The following is a 20,076-nucleotide window of genomic DNA, read 5'->3' as shown; positions in this document are numbered from 1 at the left end:
TGCTATGTAAGGACTTATTAATGCCATTGTATTAATTGCTTTCTGGTTCTTTTATAATTCCATTGCTGTTTTTCCCTCTCTTTATGCCTTTCTTTGTGAATTGATTATTTTTTTGTGGGGGTATGCTCTGATTTCCTTCTCTTTATCTTTTGCGAATCTAATATAGGTTTTTGCTCTGTGGTCACCATGTGAGGCTGACATCTTACAGATTTAAAAAGTCTATTTTATGGTGATAGCAACTTAACTTTGATTAAATACAAAAAAATCTACCCTTTTACTCCTTCCCATTTACTTTTTTAATGTCACAATTTATCTCTTTTTATATTGTATGTTTTCTAAACTATATATTATCAAATTATAGTTATTTTTAATGCTATTTTCCTTTAACCTTTATACTATAGTTCAGTGGTAACTTGCCATCATATTACAGAATGAGATTTCTGAATTTGACTGTACATTTAACTTTCCCAGTGTGTTCTATATTTTTGTATATTTTCACTTAACTAATTAGCTTCTTTTCATTTCGCTTGAAGAAATCCTTTCATCATTTTTTATAAGGCAGACCCAGTGGAGACAAACTCCCTCAGCTTTTGTGTTTCAGGGAAAGTCTTTATTTTTCCTTCATACCTGAAGGATAATTTTGCCATGCAGAGTATTCTTGGTTGGCGATTTTTTTCTTTCAGAACTTTGAATATATAATCCCACTCTCTACTGGCCTGTAAGTGTCTGCTGAGAAACTTGCTGATAGCTTAATGAAGATTCTTTTGTAGGTTACAGTCTTTTCTTCTTGCTGCTTTTAGGATTCTTTGTCTTTGATTTTTGACAATTTCATTACAGTGTGTCTTGCAGAAGATCTTTTTGTAATGAAATAATGGGGTAATTTGTTAGCTTCATGGACTAGAAGTCCAGTCTCCCCCCCAAGGTTGGGAAATTCTCAGTCATTATTTCTTTAAATAATCTTTCTGCCTCCTTCTCTCCTCCTTATGGAGCTCCAATGATCCTGATTTTGGCTCTTTCAATGGTATTCCATAGCTCATGTAGATTTTCTTTGGTCTTTTTCATTCTTTTTTCTTTGTTTTCCTCTTACTGGGTTATTTCAAAGTTTGTATCCTCTAATTCACTGACTGTTTCTTCTCCTTGATCTATTCTAATGTTGATGTTCTCTATTGCATTTTTCATTTCATTCACTGCATTTTCAATTTTAGAATTTCTGTTGTTGTTTTTTTAACGATTCCTAGCTCTTTGTTGAATTTCTCATTTTATTTGTGTTTTGTTTTCCTGATTTCATTGAATTGTCTTACAGTGTTTTTTTGTAGCTCATTGAGTTTCCTCAAAATAGCTATTTTGAATTCTCTATCAGGTAAACTGCAGGTCTCTGTGTACTTTAGGTTTGGTTACAGGATGATTATTGTGATCTTTTGTTGATATCATGTTTTCTTGATTCCTCACTTTTTTTTTGGAGTTTGCATTGTTGTTTTTGAAGTAGCAGTCGCCTCTCCAATCTTTATTAGCTGCCTTCACATGAGGGATACTTTTTTTATATACATCTTTATTGGAGTATAATTGCTTCACAATGCTATGTTAGTTTCTGTTGTACAACAAAGTGAATCAGCCATATGCATACATATATCCCCATATCCCCTCCCTCTTGAGCCTCCCTCCCACCCTCCCTAGCCCACCCCTGTAGGTCATCACAAAGCACTGAGCTGATCTCCCTGTGCTATGCTGCTGCTTCCCACTAGCTATCTATTTTACATGTGGTAGTGTATATATGTCAATGCTTCTCTCACTTTGCCCCAGCTTCCCCTTCCCACCCCATGTCCTCAAGTCCATCTCTACATCTGCATCTTAATTCCTGCCCTGCCACTAGGTTCATCAGTCCCTTTTTTTTAGATCCCACATATATGTGTTAGCATATGGTATTTGTTTCTCTTTCTGACTTACTTCACTCTGTATGACAGACTCTAGGTCCATCCACCTCACTACAAATAACTCAATTTCGTTCCTTTTTATGGCTGAGTAATATTCCATTGTATATCACTTCTCAGCCTTTTGGCTAAGATCAAGTGTAGTATCTGTTCTTATCAGTGAGGGATAGTTTTCACTGGTCTTGTTGCAATATTCTGAGACTTTCTCTGACCTTGTATGGATATACCTACTCCACACTTCTTGCTCCCTCTTGTGGCAGAATTCTTGTATGTCTTCTCTCAATCTTAAAATGCACCAGGCTGGCAGCTGCTAACCTCTCTTTTGTTTTCCCAAAGGTGGTGGTACTACAGCTCAAGATTGTGGTTTCTCCCTTGCCCACAGACACTGGCCTGTTTTCTGCACATGCTCCCTCTCTATCCAAGCTCACTCTTGCCACCGCCCACAGAACATGTACTAGGAGCCAGCTGCAGAGTTGGGGGAGGTGTGAGTTTGGAATTCAGGTCATTGTGGGTGTTCAAAGGCTACTTGGGGGATCTTGGGGTGAGATTTTTCCCTGCAGCTCATGGGTGGGCTCTCTGCTGGAGTCCAGGATACAGTCAGCTGAAACTGTGTCCCATTAATGCCCTTGGATATTCCTATCTACCTCTTTCCTTAACTTCCCCTCCACTCCCCAATCTTGGAGTTCTTGATTAATACTCTGGCTGCTGTGAGTGAGAAATGGGTTTCTGTAACAGCTTCTTTCACTGCTTGGGAAGCCAGATGCTCACTCACTGCTCTCCCTTTCCCCTGCAGAAGAGATGGTTTTTTGCTCCAAAGGAGTCCTGAAACTTCTTCTCTGGAAGCCTGGACTTCTACAAAGGCTCTCTCCTCTGTGTGTGTCCACATAAGTCAGTGTTTTTCAGGTGCTCCCATTCTGTGGCTGAGCAGGGCTGGAGCCAGTGCTCATGCCCATGCTGGTTCCACAGCTTGTACTAAAGTCTGTCTTCCTATTACCTGATGCATATGGGGGCAGAACCTCTCTGGGGTCCCTTGGTGTATGTTGCTGGATTCCACAACTCCCACAGAGACACTTTAGTTCATGGATGAATGCCAAATTTTAGTTGTGAAGGAGGGTCAAAACCAAGGTCATCTTATGCTGCCATGAAGCTGTTATCATTCTTTTATCAAAGCTTTTATCGAAGAAGGAAGAGAAAATGTCATTTTTGAATAGTTTTGAGTGGGATTCTGAAAATAACTTATCTAAGAAGGCTTCCATTTTTAGAAAGATAAAAACAATGGATAGTGGAGAAGACAATGAAGTAGCAGCAAGTGTCCCTGGTACCTTAAACACAAACACTATATCAAAGTCAATAGAGAATTAAACTTTTATGCACATCTGTACATTGTAAAACTTACATATTTTTGCTCTTTTAGATGTTTTAGCTTCTAATTGTGCTTTATTCAGGAAAATTTATTTGACTTTTTTCTTTTTTTTTTTTTTGTTTGGCTCTGTTGGGTCTTCGTTGCTGCACGCAGGTTTTCTCTAGTTGCCACGAGCGGGGGGCTACTCTTTGTTGCGGTGCATGGGCTTCTCATTGCAGTGGCTTCTCTTGTTGTGGAACATGGGCTGTAAGTGCGCGGGCTTCAGTAGTTGTGGCACACAGGCTTCAGTAGTTGTGGCTTGCAGGCTCTAGAGCGCAGGCTCAGCAGTTGTGGCACACAGGCTTAGTTGTTCCGCAGCATGTGGGATCTTCACAGACCAGGGCTCGAATTCATGTCCCCTATATTGGCAGGCAGACTCTTAACCAATGCGCCACCAGGGAAGTCCCTAACTTATTTTTTAAAATAAGTTTATATATTTTATATATACTTCCATTTTCTCGTACTATCTTAAATATGTACTGATATATGCATATTATCTGTGTATGTGTCCTTTTCACAAATGAACTGAACTTGCCAATGGTTTTTATCATTTGCCTATCATGGAGGCAAATATATATTTTAAAAATTTCAGCTCTTATTATTACCTCCACTCTCCAGTTTCCCAGTGATCTTGCAGTATCTGTCTTAGCTGCCCACCACAAATACCCTTCTTAGAAAATGACAACAACCCCTTGTATAGAATTTATTTTATGCTAAACACTATTCTAAGTGCCTGAGTATCATATGAAACTGATGTTGTTATTGCCCCCATTTTACAGATGGCACAATGAAACAAAGAGAAATTAAATAACTCACCCACAGTCATACAACTTATGGTGGCAGAACCAATATCCAAATCAAGGCAGCCTGTCTCCAGAGCCCATTTTTTTTAACTTCTATAAACCCCTGAAACTTGGCCATTCATTTCAGTTATTAACCCAGCAGTTATCAGTTTAGTTCATAATATTTATTTCCATTAAAATTGTATTTCTTTCCAATCCACAGTCTATTCACTCTGAAAAGTTTTTCTTCAGTTAGATAAATGCATGGAGTACAAACTTTAATATTATGAGTTTTTTTCTGATATTAATATGTCTTCTTTCCTTGCAAATGAAAAATTTATCACATTATAAATCACCTGAAAATTTCTTTAAAGAGATACCATCCTTAGATGCAACTCATATAATGCAAATACATCATATTTAGTACTTTGTGTGGTTGTAGCTTTCCTGATATTTGTCTTTGTGATTAAGTAGATAATCAAAAAACTTTTTCTAAAAAAAGTACTAAAAATCTTATAATGTTCCTGACAAGAAAATGATTAAGAAATTAAGATCACAGAGAAACATGGCACATGAATTTAATCCATATTAATGTTATATATTAGCTTTGATTTATTTTCCTGATGCAAACTCTGAGATATTTAGAATATTTTTCTTTCTGTGAAGTCTCAACAATATATCCCTTTAAAAGAATCCCTTAGGAAGTCACTTCTTGTATAGTTTGTGCCTTAGGACACAGCAATTTCTTAACAAGTGTTAAAGAGCAAAAGATAACCCTTTTCTCCATTACCACCAAACACTCCCTTTTTTACTTACTATGCCATATTCACTTGAGTCCCCATAAAACCAACAGCAGAAAAAATTTTGTCCATAGTTCTTGTATTGTATTTTAAGCTTTTAGTCCTTTTTGCTTCCTTCACTGTCCTGCCCTTGACCCACCTCAGTAAGGTTTTTAAGAAACTTTTAATGTTAATAACTGTTAACTGTTGTTTAAGGGTTTCATAGTTCCCATATTTTTATGAACACTACTAAGTCTGGAAAGTACATAAAGACTATTAGCAGAACACATTCACTTATGACACCTTTATTGCCAATAGTTGACTTCCTCAGTCACTGTTGTTATAGACAGGCAGATCCTTTTGAATTGACAGGCAAACGTCCATTGAACATCTTTTATATGAACAAATTATGAAAGTGGGCTTAGGCAAGTAAACATATAACAAGAAAATATCAGAACATGCTCTATCGTTTACTTGGTATATGCTTTTAAGAAAGTTTCATGACTTCTTTAAAAATTAATTTATTTATTTATGGCTGCGTTGGGTCTTTGTTGCTGCACACGGGTTTTCTCTAGTTGCAGCGAGCAGGGGCTACTCCTCATTGTATTGCGCGGGCTTCTCGTCGCGGTGGCTTCTCTTGTTGCAGAGCACGGGCTCTAGGCGTGTGAGCTTCAGTAGTTGTGGCGCACAGGCTTAGTTGCTCTGCAGCTTGTGGGATCTTCACAGACCAGGGCTTGAACCCGTGTCCCCTGCATTGGCAGATGGATTCTTAACCACTGCGCTACCAGGGAAGTCCAGTTTCATGACTTTATAAACTCTTCTTTTATACAAGATTATATAATACCTGGCTCATAGACTGTGAGTATATTTTACCTCACTTTCTTTCCTCTAGCAGGCACCCAGTAAAAGTTTATGAAATTAATAAATATAAATAGTTAGCATAATTACTGAGAAATCTGTCATCCAGATTCTCTCTGTCACATTTTCCAAAGCAAAGATTTAGGGTAACATCAAGGAGAGAACTGTATTTGTGAACACTTAGGGAGACTTGTCTTATAAATGAGTGAAACTATCTTCAAAGAGCCATTTTTACATCTTTCCTATATACTTCTCTATTCCTCTGCCTTTTCTTTTTACTTGGTTTTTCCTTTCTCTCACTATAAGAGTTCATATAGTGGTTTTACTGCAGTAATGATTGTGGGAATGAGTGGAAAACTTTTCTTAATGTCTGGTCTTAATTGTGAAGGAATCTGATATCCAAAAGAATTATTTGCAAATATATCCAGACTTTACAAGTATTTTACTCTTAAGTAGAAACTATTTCTAGAAAGTAAATGTCTCAAACCCTCCAAATTATCTCAGATAGTGGGCACAGTTATCATGGATGTATTAAACCTAGGATGACATTTGAAACTGTTTTCCACTCTGAAAAACAGTGGCTTTGCTTTATATCTTTGATAAAATAAATATCTTCAAGGTACAATGAGGTTTGGAGCAAAACAAATCCCAAACGCGGGTCATGTTGAAGATCCTTTCTTGAAAACTCTAAAATTTGTGTTGAAAATTAAAACAATAAATCATAGTATGACAGGAAAAATGTGAAACAGGCAGTTTTAGCTCTGGAAATGACTTGAGCACTTGGAACTGTTTGTTCTAAATCTAAATCTAAATCTTTGTTCTAAATTGAGAAATTTAACAAAACAATACTGGAGGTAAACTATCAGAGACAAAAATGTGAAAATATTTCTATTTTAATCCCATGGTTGATTAGTTTTGTTTTTGTTTTTGTTTTCTCTCCAGTGCCACAGTCCTAGCCTAATTAAATGAACATGTAATTCTAATTTTAATTGTATCAAAAATAGAAATCAAAAACAAGTCAGAAAACCCTCTAAACTAAATAACTCCAAAATGATGTTTCAGGAAACTACTCTTTTCATCTTTGCATGACTTCTTCTGAAACCTTTTTAGTTCATATGCAAAAATCATCAGTTAAGTCTGTGACAGCTTTTTGAGTAAGAGCAAACTTTGCCTTGACTCCTAGGCAAGTTCAGAATTGATCCCTTAATCTCTCCCTCCCCCTGCTCTGTCTTTCCTTCCATCTCTCTCTCCGTCTCCCTCCCCCTTCCCTTCTTCAGAGGCAGCATAAAATTTTGGATGACCATTGGATTTTTCAGAGGAAATAGACACAATTTCAAGTCCAGGTTCTACTATTTTCCACCTGTGAAAACTTAAGCACCTTATTTATCCTATTCAAACCTCAATGGTCTTACCTATAAAATGGAGCTAATAAAACTCACACAGAATGATTAATATGATGAAATTAGAAAATAAAGTACTTGACATATAAAAAGCATTCAATAAATGTAAGACATTATTTTAAAATACTATTTCTCTTTTGCTTTCTATGATCTTCCCTTCCTTCTTTTGTCCTGACTTAAATATAGCATGCTAGGCACTTGCTAAGTTCTGTGGTATCATAGTGAAAGAAACCTCATTTTTCCATTCCAGGAGCTCACAGTCTATTAGAGAAGATAATACCAAAACATAGGGAGAGGGGTAAATGAGGCCAAAAGTGGTCAGTTCTTTAAAAGAGTTTTAGACAAATATTTGTTTGAGACAAAGGACTATGCTGGCTATATACAGTTTAGGACAAAGGTATGCCGCTGCTAAAGAATGACTATTTCTATATCTGTTCTCTTCCCTAATACCAGTAATAGCTAACATTTTGGGGGTACTTGCTCTATATTTTACTTTTGTGGAGCTGCTTCATGTGCAAACTGATTAGTCAAAGTTCTTCCTTGGAATTTCTTGAGTCTCAAGATGCTCTTTACATAACTCCTCCACCTTGTGATAAAATATTTCAGTTTCTTGGACATTCTGGATAAATTGGATAAGCAGTTGTTAATTCCAGTTGAGTCCAATTCAAAATGTTGATCTCTTGCATTGCAGAACTGCAGGAAAATATAATGGTCCCAAAATCAACTTTCAATCACAGTGGAGTAGGAGTCAGTGGATAAATGTCCCAGCCTCTAAATCCTGGATGGGTGCTGCGAACACTTTTAGATGTTCTAAGCTTCACAGAGGGTCCTGAGAAGGACTAAGATTAGAATGGTAACCACTCATTAACACATGCTGTTGGCCCTTTTCCCTTCTTTGTATCACTTTCTCTTATCCATCACTTGTGCTTCCTTGATCAACTCCCAAATAAAATACTTGCACCCAAGTCCTTTTCTTTGCTTCTGATGATGGGAAAATTCAATGTCAGATATGTTCCAACAGTATCTGATAATAGAAGTCGTTGAGTAAATGTACTGTCATCATCATCATCATCATTATCACTAATAAATTAATTAATCATTATCATTAATCATAATTAATCACCATCATTATCATTAATAAATTAATGATAAAGCTTGAAGTTCAGCCAGTACAACACAACAGTTATTAAATAATTTGATATCACTCCTCATAATTGTTAATTATTTAGTACTTAATATGTAACAAGTACAGTTCCTAAAGACCTTAAGGTTTTAACTTATTTAATCCTCGCTACTGTGACAAGAAGCAATTTTCATGCCACATTTTACAGATAAGAAAACTGAGGCATGTAGCTTTAATTAACTTGATTGTAGCCACAGAGCTAGTCAGAGGTTAGTAGAATTAGGTTTCAAAACCAGACAGCCTGTCTCTGGAGCCATCACACTTAACCACTGCAGATAAACTGACTTAGTCATAGTCATCATCATGAAGACCAAAATTAGAGGGTTTTTTTGGTTGGTTTGTTTTTAGTACTTTGCCGTTATTTGGAAGAGTATAGCCTTCAACTTAGGAGAAGATTATCCAAGTCATTTTAGCCAGTCTTTTGCGTAAAGGTTTTGATATGCATTCTGGTTGATTCTTTTCCTGAATCTTAACTACAGGGCTATGATTCTGCTGTATCATGGCACCATTTGATATCAGGAAGGGATTCAGTAGAATATTAGAAAGATTTTTTTAACTGAAACTGACATGATCACTGGAGCAAATCGCGAAAACAGCTTTGCTATCTCCAGACTTAGTAACTTTAAAACTTGAACACACAATATTTGTTTTCATTATTTAGAATGCCTTCTTTTTGGCCAGTTTTTACTTATCTTTAATTATAATAGGGGTTATCTTCTCTAGAAATCTGTCCTTTGCCTCTGCAATTGAGATTATTTGCTTTCCTCTCAGTTTCCATGGTATATTATTTTTACCTCTTTTCTGACTTATGGAATTATGGTGTGTGTGTGTGCGCGCACGCACGTGTGTTTTACCTACTTCATGAGTGCCTTAAGGCAGGGATTGAACTTGTTCAGAATTGGATCCCCAATCACTGGCAAAATTAAATGACAAACTTTTTTTTTTTTTTTTTACGGTACGCGGGCCTCTCACTGTTGTGGCCTCTCCCGTTGCGGAGCACAGGCTCCGGACGCGCAGGCTCAGCGGCCATGGCTCACGGGCCCAGGGGCTCCGCGGCATGTGGGATCTTCGTGGACAGGGGCATGAACCCGTGTCCCCTGTATTGGCAGGGGGACTCTCAACCACTGCGCCACCAGGGAAGCCCATCCGGAAGACATTCTAAATGAAGAAATATGTGTGTGTGTGTATGCGTGTGAGGGGTAAAAGAGCAACACATTAGATATGGTATGGGTTATTCATTAGACAAGGTGATTTTTCCAGGGTTCTGAATCTTTCACTCAAAGTAAAAAATCAAATGAATAAATTGCCTAATGTTGTACAATGTATCGGTAAGTTCTAAAACACGCTGGTCCTGCTCTGTGGGAAAAGTCATGATTACGTACCTAAATTGTATTAGCCCAGGGTGCCATAACAAAATACCATAGACTGAGTGGCTTAAATGACAGACTTTTTTTTTTCCTTAACTGTTCTGGAGGTTGAAGTCTAAGATCAGAGTGCCAACAAGGGTAGGTTCTGGTAAAGGCTCTCTTCCTGGTTTGCAGAAGGCCACTTCTCACTGGGTCCTCACATGGAGGAAAAAAAACAAACTCCCTAGTTTCTCTTACAAAGCCACTAATCCCATCATAGGCCAGACTCTCATGATGTCATCAAAACCTAATTACCTCCCAAAGGCCCCGTCTCCAAATGGCACCACATTGAAGGTTAAGGCTTCAACATATGAATTTGGGGTGGACAATTCAGTTCATAGCATAAGATAACCAAAGGTGAAAATTGGCCTTGACACTGGGAAAAGTATGATTGGTTCTCATCTTTGTCCCATGTAGGAGGACATCTCACTTTCCATCCATTTGTCCAATTATTAATCATTTCTTGAAACTTATATGAGAACCCAGCTTCTAATTTAATCCTCTTTTAATTACCACATTCTACAACATATTTCTCCCATCTATGAGGCTTTTTGTTTTAGTTAAAATCAATCTCACACATAACTGGCCTCTAACTGGCTCATTAACAGGGTTATAAATGAATTTACACTTAAAGGAATAATTACAGATGCACTTTATATAGTATAATTATTTTCTTGTTAATATTATATAAATAACACATGTGCAGAATGTAAAGTAAATCTGCTGCAACAGTGTGTTCTTCTTCATATTGCCAGCACTTAGACTGGGGATTATTTATACTGGAATCTCTGTTAAAGTGATAGCATAGTAAAATATCTATTAATTATAGACTGTCTATTAACGGGTTGGATAGAATAATTGATAGATGTAATTTATTGTTCATTTTGTGGTAATTGACTGCTCTCCAAACAAGTGTCCTATTGTTTTTGAAAATAGTTTAAGTCACAATTTATTTACTTGATATTATTATAGAATCTCTGACTCCCTAGAAACCTGGATCCCTGATTTTAGAGTTTACCTCTTTACTCAAAAGAAAATATAGGGCTTCCCTGGTGGCGCAGTGGTTGAGAGTCCGCCTGCCGATGCAGGGGATGTGGGTTCGTGCCCTGGTCTGGGAAGATCCCACATGCCGCGGAGTGGCTGGGTCTGTGAGCCATGGCCATTGAGCCTGCGTGTCCGGAGCCTGTGCTCCACAACGGGAGAGGCCACAACAGTGAGAGGCCCACGTACCGCAAAAAAAAAAAAAAAAAGAAAAAAAAATATTCAGAAGAAAATGTAGCAACTCTACACAAATATTAATTTTTCTTAGAATGAGGAAAAAGAAATAAGAAAAAAAATTGGATAATGCTAACCTTGGAAAAAGAGGAAGAAAAAGGTACTGTTGAGAAAGAAATTTTGGCCTTTGATAAAAGAATACAAAATAGACTAATTTAAGGTAATTATTTGGTTGAGAGAGTGGAGGGAAATAAAAGGATCAACTTAATTGGGGCTGTTTGTGGGACAAGATGGCACCAGTTTGTTGGTTGGCTTTGGGTGAACTAACTTTCTAATATTTTACCTTTAATTGGTCTATCAAAAGTTAACCAAATGTACAACATTTCTATGACTCTGTACAGGACCCAGTGTAGTTGCTGGGAAGTTTACTGCCAATCCTAGCGACAACAATCATATTCCAAGGAGAGTGACTATACTGTCTTTTTCTTTTATATAAGAGGACTCAATAAGAAAGTGTTGATTAATGAATACCTGTAGATATATCTGCTCCTCTGGATCTCTGTGATCTTCCTTGAGGTTAATAGAGCAATAGGTGCATGTTGAACAACAGAGGAAATCCCTTTGCTTCCTTGCTGCCATTCATAGAGACAAGCATATAAAGTCAATCCACAGAGATGTGGGGGAAAGGTAGGGCCCACCTTACGCTAGACCTTGTACACTAGATTTTGTGTTTTACACTAGACACAAAAGGGAAATAACCTAATTTGTTTGGGGATCATGAGATCCCTCAAATAAAACATAAGGTATAACATATACAGAATAATAGATAATCCTCACTGTGGCCTAGACAACACCACGTGACCTGTCTCTGCCCCAGTCTCATCTCCTGCTCTCCCCATTTCCTTCTGCTTCAGTTCCTGGTGGTTTGTCAGTTTTTGTTAGTTATAGTTCCCATGGGGTTTGGCTGTACTGTGACTCCTATCTTTTGGTGTCTAAAATAGTCACGTAAGTGAAAAAGCCTGAGTGACTATCTGTTCCTTACAACTAAAAGAGAGAACTAAAATGGCCTCAAACACTCTCTACTAGATTAATTATTGCAGTTAAAAAATAGAAGCTTTTGTGCTTGTGTTCTCTACCATAAGCTTCTGGAAAATAGTGTTTATTTCTTATTTACTTTTTATCACTATAGTAACTACCAATGTTTCATGTATATTAAATGCTGAATAAGTGAACGATGGCAGGAAACTAAGCAGCTTATCAAGTCAGCAGGTATCTTCTTCTGCCCTTTCCCCACCAAAATTTCAAGAGATCACAAAAGTCACTAGAAATTTTTCTGGTCGCAGGATTTAACTTCTGGCCATATTTCTCTTGGGGCCTCTCTTTTAACAATGAATTGTCCTAAATCTCTGTGGTGCATCATTTGTTGACCTTTTATTAAATGTTGTCTGAGGTTCACTGGGAAGTTAGGAAGATTTGGAAAAGCTCCTTTTTATACCATGGACAAAACAGAGGCCCTCTTGAAGACTTTGACCTCTGTAAACAGGCGAGTAGAGTCTGGGATCATACCATTCAATGTAGGTTCAGAAAAGAGAACTGCAGTGGACACTCAGACAAAAAAGAAATCGTAAACAGAACCCTGAAGGTGAAGTTCAGAAACTGCTTAGAGAGTGTATCAGAGACCATGTAGAGTTCTAAATGGAAACCTAGAATAGTGAAGTGAGAAACTAGCAGTTTTAGGTGTTGTAACTGTCACTAAATATATCAGTGAACCAAAATCTCCTGGGAACTATTTTCGGATTCAAATGTCTGGTTATCCCTACTAAGGGCAGATCAGAACCTGCCTGCTAACTGTAACAACTAGGATAATCAGGTTCTGTTTCTATTTCCTGCTTATTCACATATGGGCCATATCTATTTTCTTGCATGCTCAGTGTATTTTATGTTGAACATTATGGAGGATACATTGTAGAAGTTCTAGTTAATCTTTCTCTGAATGGTGTTGACTTTTATCCTTGGAGGCAATGAAATTAATTAATTAACTTATTAAATACTGGAGGCTTAGATTTATACATTGTTAGGATAGACCTGTTTCAATTTAGTTTTTCCCTTAGTTCAAGGCTTATACATACATAATGTGCATCTCTTCTGGACTTGCGGTGGAAAACCTAAAGTGTTTACTGTGTCCCTATTAATTGCACTTAAATTCCATACTCCTATTTCCATTAAAATAGCATGGAAATGAGACATCCTCTCAGGTCATTCAATCTTCCGACACCATTATCCATCAAAGAAAGGCAAATAAAAACTACATTGAGATACAACTTCATATACATTAGGATGGAAACATTAATTAATTAAAATATTTTAAATTGGAAAATAACAAGTGTTTGTGAGGATGTGCAGAAACTGGTACCTTATACATTGCTAATGGTAAAATTATTGAACTACTATGGAAAATATGTTCAAGGTCCCTGTCTTAGTCCATTTGGGCTGCTATAACAAAACTACCATAGATTGGGTGGCTTATAAACAACAAACATTTATTTCTTACAGTTCATGAGGCTGAGAAGTCCAAGATCAAAGCATTGGCAGATTCGGTATCTGGTGAGAGCCAGATCTCACGTGGCAGAAGAGCTAAGAGAGCTCTCTCAGTCCTCCTTTATAAGAGCACTAATTCCATTTTTCAGGGCTCAGTCCTTATAACCTAGCCACCTCCCAATGGGTCTAATTTCTAATACCTGGTGGGTAGGTTTCAACGTATGAATTTGGGGGGGGACACAAACATGCATACCGTAACAGTTCCTCACAAATTAAACATAGATGGCCTATGGCTCAGCAATTCAACTCCTACATATATACTATAAAGAAAAACAGGCACTCAAACAAATTCTTGTACACAAATGTTCATAGCAGCATTATTCACCATAACCAAAAGGTGGAAACAACCCAAACGTCCATTATCAGGCCAATGGATAAATATACTGTGGTATATAAATAAAGTGGAATATTACACAGCCATAAAAAGAGATTAAGTGCTATTGCATACTATAGCATGTATTATCCTTGTAAACATTAGGCAAAAAGTGAAATAAGCCAGACAAAAAAGTTTGCATTTTGTGAGATTTTATTTATACGATATATCCAGAATAGATAAATTCATAGCCACAGAAGGGAGATTGGTGATTGCCAGGGGCTGGAAGAAGAGGGAAGTGGTTAGTAACTGCTTATGTACTAGTTTTTTTTAAAGTAGTGAAAATGTTTTGGATCTATACTGTATAGAAGTGTTGGTTACACTACACTATGAATGTACTAAATGTCACTGAATTGCTTAGTTTAAAATGGTTAATTTTATATTGTGTGAATTGTACCCAATTTTAAAAATTACAAAAACAAACAAACAAAAAAAGAAGGAAGGCATAGAGAATACCACCGTATACAGACAAATTCCTTCTCCATGACTTCCACATTTTTCTATGCAGCAAAAAAAAACCCAAATCATTTGAAAAATATTTTTCTGGTAAGAAAAATTATAATTTCAAGATCAAACAAATAATAATGCCAAATGAATGAATAAGGTGATATTTTATTGTGTGTATACAGTGTTTCTAGATTTTATTTCTTCTGTTTTCATCATATACGCATATGCCATCAAATATTAAATAAGATACATATTTTAAGAATTTTTTTCAGCATTCACTAATTGAACAATACAGTCTCAGGCACCAACAGGGTAGGGTTAATGAGGTACAAAGATAAGTAAGGTAAATTTCCTGTTTTTAAGATGCACACTATATAGTAAGCAAGTTGTAAATAAACTCTTTCCATCATTGTACAAAGTAGAAAAATTGTCAAAAGAGAGGTGTATATATTTGCCCTATTTGAGAGCATATTTGCAGCTAAGGAAACCAAAAGCGAATTCTGAAAGCAGGCTGATCTTTACCCTTGAGGACAGGTAAGACTTTGGCATGCAAGGATTGGGAAAGATGTTCTTTTTTTTTTTTTTTTTTCTTGGCTGCGCTGCATGGCTTGTGGATCTTAGTTCCCCAATCAGGGATCAGCCGGCAGTGAAAGCAGAGTCCTAACCACTGGACCCCCAGGGAATTCCCGGGAAAGATATTCTAAACAGAAAATATTAACAGGAAAATCAGACAGGGAAGAAAGTACGAAACACATTTTAAAAAGTAGTTGATTCGGGAGTTGTATAGTGTGGGGAAAGTAAAGGTTAATTAAGCAAGTGAAAATCTGAGCTCAGTGAAGAGAGGGACTGTATGGGCCTCATTTGTAATTTATCTCAATTTATCTCAAAAGTTTCCCAGAGATCCCAAGCAATCAATACATGAATATAATTGAAAGAACAAATAAGTAAACTGAGGTATGATAAAGAATGTGAAAAAATTCTATAACCTGCAAAGTACTCTATAATTAAAGACAACTTAGAGCTGGGGCACAAATACTTTGAAGATTACTGCAGTAGAGTCTACTGGAGATTATTCCTAATAGGAACATCATGTGAAGAGATTTACTCAGTTAACTTCAAAGACTGCACAGAAGAAGCAAATGGATTAGATGCTTTATGTTCTCAAACTTCACACTAGAGACTGTCTAATTAATCTGTAATTACAAAACTAGAATGATTCTTCCTTAAATGTTCCAGGAAGGAGATTATGCTTCTTACAAGTTTTGCTGCTAATATCTTGGCAATTAGGAGATACTTCTTAGTAAACAGTCAAACTTAACCATAGGCACAGGAGGACCTTGAAATTTGCTTATGAGATCTCCATCCTTCCTCATCTTAACATCACTCCTGTCTTCAGTAAAGCCCACTGGAGGTGGAGAAAGCTAAATCTTCACTGTGGCTTAACTTTTCTTACTCTCCATGAGATAATGAGTTTGAAATTAGCTGACAGTGCTCTGCCTAAAAACAATTTTTGTAATAATCCAGGGTGGAATTAGGAAAACCACTTAGAAATCTACCACCTAATGGATGTGAGGAATACATTTCCTTGTACCAAAGATAGAAAAGTGAAGATAGTAAGAATATGTCAAATCCTAGGTATATTTTGAAAATAAAACAAAGAATTCACTAATGAATTGGCTATGAGGAGTGAGAAAGGGAGAAGTTAAGGGTGTTACCAAGGTTTCTTTGGTTTGAACTACTAGAAGATTAGAATTGCTGTTTATTAGATGGTATGAGTTCCCATATGACCAGGTTTGAGAGTGGGAATCAAGAATTCTGTTTTAGTATGTTCAGTTAGAGAGTCCATTTAGATATCAAAGGGGAGAGTCCAATTTGTGGTATTTGTCAATCTAGAGTTCAGTGGACATATCAGGTCTGGAGACATTAATTTGGGAGAAATCATTCTACAAATGTCATTTAAGGGCAAGAAACTGAATGACATTACCTAAAGAATGAATTTAGATCAAGGAGAGAAGTGACATAAGAACTTGAACCCAGAATTGACTCAATATTTACTCCAAAATTTATAGGCTAGGAAGAAATGGATAAAATGATCTGAAATGGAAAACCTGATGAGGTTGAAGAAAAACTAAAGAAAGAGTGTTCTAGAAGCCAAGTATAAAAATTACATAATAAAAAAATGTCCTGTACTGAATTAAGCAAAACCAAAGTGACAAAGTTTGCATGATATAAAACTATCTATATAATAACTGGTATTATATAGACATAAAAGTGTGTATGAGTGAATATTTCTGTATATGTTTACATGTACATAATTTTTTTAGAAAACTTCACAGAAGTGAATAACTCTGGTTACCTCCAGAGAGTAGCAGAGAAAAGGATGGAGGAATGGGAAGTAAATCCTGTTTCTTTTTCACTCTTGTTTTGATTAAAATTTTCACATCTATCACTTTTTAATAAATATTCTTAAAATCAATTTTAATAAAGATGTAATATGAAATATATTTGCAAAATATACATTAATCAATGTTCTGTTTTTACTCAGGTTTTTTTTTAGGTTATAGTTCCCAATTTAAAAAATGTTTGAAATGTCATGAAATGCCATATTTACTTTTGATTAATAAAAATGTTTCTAAACAATAGGGTCAAAAGCAAGAGAATTTTGAAACTAATTTCTTTTACCTGACTCAAACAACATGGCAATCTCATTAGATTTTCTTAAACAAATGAGCAAAGAGCAGCATGATATAGCAGCAAAAGAGCACAGCTAAAAGGCAGATTTAGGATTGTGACGTGAACTGTACCATTTTTGTGACTTCAGGTAAATCACATAATCTTTCTGTGCTTAAATTTTTTACTCTAGGTAATTAAGATGATAATGATGCCAACAAATTCATCCTGGATGGATACACAAAGTTTCAGTGATTATTAGATGGGATAATGCAAGTCAAATTGGTTTGGAAAAAGGAAAGCCTGTTAGATCCCATTAAATGCATAAAGTATTAAGATCATTGCCTTGCACATAAATTAAATCTCTGATCATTTGCTTCCAAAACTTTGATTACAGAAGTTGTGATCCCACAGGTACTTTTTAGAACTTAGTATTTATCAAGACTTTTTATATCCCTAATATTTGGAAAGACAATTATGTTACATATGGTGCATTTACTCCATCAGCACTGCAGACCCTAAGGCTATTTCATATGCAGCATCATTTCAAAGTCTCATTCTCTTTCACTGCCTCAAGTGAAAAACTGATTATGATTTTAATCAATTCATTCAAAAATAAAGGCTAACTTCCTTAATAGCTCTCATGGTTCAGACAATATTTCCATCTGAGTCAGCTTACATTTTGTTCTTTATTTGTTTCATCCCATTTACTTTTAGTTCTTTGTCCATGTAACTATTATTTTTTCAGTGTTTATGTCTCAAAATAAATAATTGCTCTAATAGGAACTTCTTTATATCTACAAAAAAATACATAGTGAAGCTTTAAAATATGGTTACCATATTCCCCCCAGAATTCTATTTGGTTACATAAAGTTTATTGCCTGTAAGATATGTTCTAACTAGCCTATGAACAGTGAACACTGCAGGATAACTCTTTTTCATCTATTCTGGCCAACTGGCATATTAGTATTCAGTAACAAATGGAATCTAAACTATTAGGGAGTTAGGAGAAAATAATTTGCCCCCAATGAGCTATCATACACTCCTATTTAGGTTTGGTGTAGGGAAAAATGGTGGGTTTATATGCCTGTTAGATTTCTTTAAGGTGGTTATCATTGTCACAAATGACCCTGGATAAACAGTATAGGTTCAAAAACCATAATGGATTCACCAATTCATCTATAGAAGAGACCACCCTTAGGACAACTCAGTATCACCAGACATCCCATCAATAACAGCTTCAAGGAAGAAGGAACATAAGCTTGTTCTACAGTGGATAAATACTGCTATGAATATTGTTTTTGTAAAATATAGACATTGGGGAAAATATTATCAGGAGAGGTGTTGAAGAGGCTTCTTTAGAACCCATTTCTCTGCTACCATCCTTGACTCAGTTCCAATTTTTGGCTTCTCAGTGTGAGGAGGCAAGCTGACAGGAAAATGTTTCTTTTAACTCCAGTCCTCTCCTATGTTAACCTCTACTTTTTCAGTGTTCTTGTAGTTTATACCTTGCTTTAAAAGCTCAGGGATAATTGTAAGTGCTTCATGAATTCTTCCTGCAGAGGTGCTGATTGATTTATATTTAATTTTTTTTCTAGTATATTATCCCCCAAATTTTCTGTTTTTGAGTTATTGTATAAGATCTTACTTTGCTGATTTAAATTCTAACTTTAAAATGAGATAGAAATTTCTAACTATTAAGGAACTTCATATTTTTTTTCAAGATTATTTTGCTCTTTAAATATATTTGGGCACTCTTTTATCCATTTTGTTAGCTTTAATCAGTGTCTTTGGAGCTGACTTTATACTGTCCTTATCAATCTAATGCCATGCGGTCCTAAGTATCTAGTAATTCAAAACTGCCATGGACTACTAAAGCCACAGGTAGCTGGGAAGTTCATTCATCTTCCTACTACTATTTCTCCTGAAATGGAGTTCATCAATTTCTGTCCTGAGGGGTGTGAAAATTAGCTGTGTGTAGAAACAGTGGACTCTGCAAAATACTTGTAGTACAGTTGCATGTAAGTTATTGACTTTAGATTTAGTTCCTTCTTTTTTACCACCCTTTGAGAATAAGAATATTATACTTCATGCACCATTATATGGATATCCAGATATAGGTCTAGCTATACATAGACCTAGTATATGGATATGTATATCTATATCATTCTATCTACCCATCCATTATCTATAATTTTCCTACAGTCAAAATTTTAATAGGTGTTTTCTTGAACATTTTATGTGTTCAATAATTTTGTAAATTTATGCCTAAATTTAACTCCATATTGAAACTGATTAACCAAACATACATTTAAACATTATTAGCATTCTTTCAACAAGAAAAATTTTGTTAGCAACATAACAAAACACAAATGAAAACAAAAAATGAGTAAATAAAATATATGATATACATTAACATCTTGTTTAGGACACATTTTTATTCAGGTGTGAAAGCACATTTATCAAGATTGCTTTCTGTTGCAGTATCTAGGAATATATACTATTATTATATATTATTAAATATTATATACATATAAAATGTTTTACAAGCAGATGCAAATCAAAATATTCAGAATCCAACTGTGGTAGAATTTCAATTCCCTTCATAATAACATAAGTAAAGAACTAATAGAACTAGAGAGAATCTTAGAGAGCTTCCACTTGGATCTACTTTCTTTATGTGGTTGGTACACAAGAAATATATTAAGAAAAGTATTTGTGATATTTGCTCATACCCTTGAAAATTCTCCAAAAGAGAGGAATGTATTCTTAATATATGAAAATTCATTTCTCAGTTATTATTCTCAATATTCTCTGTATAAATGATGATTGAAGACCAAAAACAATGTTTTTTAATTTTGTCCTCCAACCAAAAATTGTTTCTAAATCACAGTGAGTATTACTGTTAAAATTTCTCCTAACTTCCTACCTTTCCTTCTTCCTCTGTTCATCTTTTACTTAAAATTATATTTTTCTAACATATGTAAATTCCTCATCTTCACTTATTCAGTTCTGCATTATTATTGTTAAAACAA

The 20,076-nt window shown here is 35.7% G+C and overlaps 1 pseudogene; it reads left to right on the top strand.

Moving 5' to 3' along the window:
- Nucleotides 1-2,036: 2,036 nt before the first annotated feature.
- LOC132507654 (U2 spliceosomal RNA) lies at nt 2,037-2,160 on the top strand (annotated as a pseudogene).
- The last annotated feature ends 17,916 nt before the right edge of the window (nt 2,161-20,076 follow it).

Source organism: Lagenorhynchus albirostris, chromosome 16, assembly GCF_949774975.1.
Source record: "Lagenorhynchus albirostris chromosome 16, mLagAlb1.1, whole genome shotgun sequence".
Lineage (NCBI taxonomy): Eukaryota > Metazoa > Chordata > Mammalia > Artiodactyla > Delphinidae > Lagenorhynchus > Lagenorhynchus albirostris.
Note: the sequence above shows the minus strand (reverse complement) of the source record. Positions and strands in the feature narration are given on the sequence as shown.